Source organism: Crocodylus porosus, unplaced genomic scaffold (assembly GCF_001723895.1).
Source record: "Crocodylus porosus isolate Cpor-Errol unplaced genomic scaffold, CroPor_comp1, whole genome shotgun sequence".
Taxonomy (NCBI): domain Eukaryota; kingdom Metazoa; phylum Chordata; order Crocodylia; family Crocodylidae; genus Crocodylus; species Crocodylus porosus.
In genome coordinates this window covers 73,297-74,041 of record NW_017728927.1, presented here as the reverse complement: position 1 = coordinate 74,041, position 745 = coordinate 73,297, and the positions used below count along the sequence as shown (strand labels likewise).

The window sequence follows — 745 nt, the reverse complement described above, 5'->3', positions numbered from 1 at the left end:
GTGGGGGGGGCGGGGAACATAAGACTGCCTGGGTGCTAGGTCCTGGGAGCTGGGCTGGGGGGAAGGGAGAGGGTGTGTACAGCACAGCTTGCCCAGGTAGTGTGGTCCATAGCTGCCCCCATGTGCCTCCATATGGAGCTGAGCCCTGCCTGCTTCCACCTGGAGCAGCCCACTCTGCACTCCTACCCACACCCACTGGTCCGAACCTGGCCAGCGTGCACAGCTTACTGGCATGGCTGCTCCTGGTGATGCAGTTTCCTTCACTTCCAGTGGTGGCTCCATCTCCTGCTCCTGCTGCACCACTGTAGGCAGGGGGGAAGCTGCAGCCAGATGCTCCTGCCCCAGCATGGGGGACTCTGGTTTCAGCTCCAGCTCCCAGCCATCTTCCACCCACTCTGCCTACCTGGTACGATAAGCAAAAGTTTGGGATTTATTTGGGGATGATATTTGTATTTCAATTACTATAAGCACTATATAAACTAACAATATGCTGTTACCTTAAGGGGAGAGTCTTGTAATAGAATTTTTCCTTTCTAAGGCAGTTATAACTACCAGTGAGAGTAAGATTGGAGTTCATTACAATTTTCTATTGTAGGCATAGGTGACTCTTGGGGGGGCAGGAGGCATGTGCCCCCCCCACCGAGGTTGGCTGCCGCTGCTGTTTTTGTAGGTGGTCACCACTTGCCACCCACCTCTTGCTGCCAACATTGGCAGTCACGACGCACTGCTCACCACCACTGCGGCA

At 54.8% G+C, this 745-nt stretch overlaps 1 protein-coding gene across 1 annotated transcript in view; it reads right to left on the bottom strand.

The window, feature by feature from the left end:
* The window catches only part of BAIAP2L1 (BAI1 associated protein 2 like 1), an 88,695-nt gene extending 88,388 nt beyond the window's left edge, over window positions 1–307 (bottom strand). Inside the window, exon 1 of the mRNA XM_019541755.1 lies at window positions 229–307. The gene's annotated coding sequence lies outside the window, so the exon portion shown is untranslated. The remainder of the gene's footprint in view (window positions 1–228) is intronic.
* Between the last annotated feature and the right edge of the window lie 438 nt (window positions 308–745).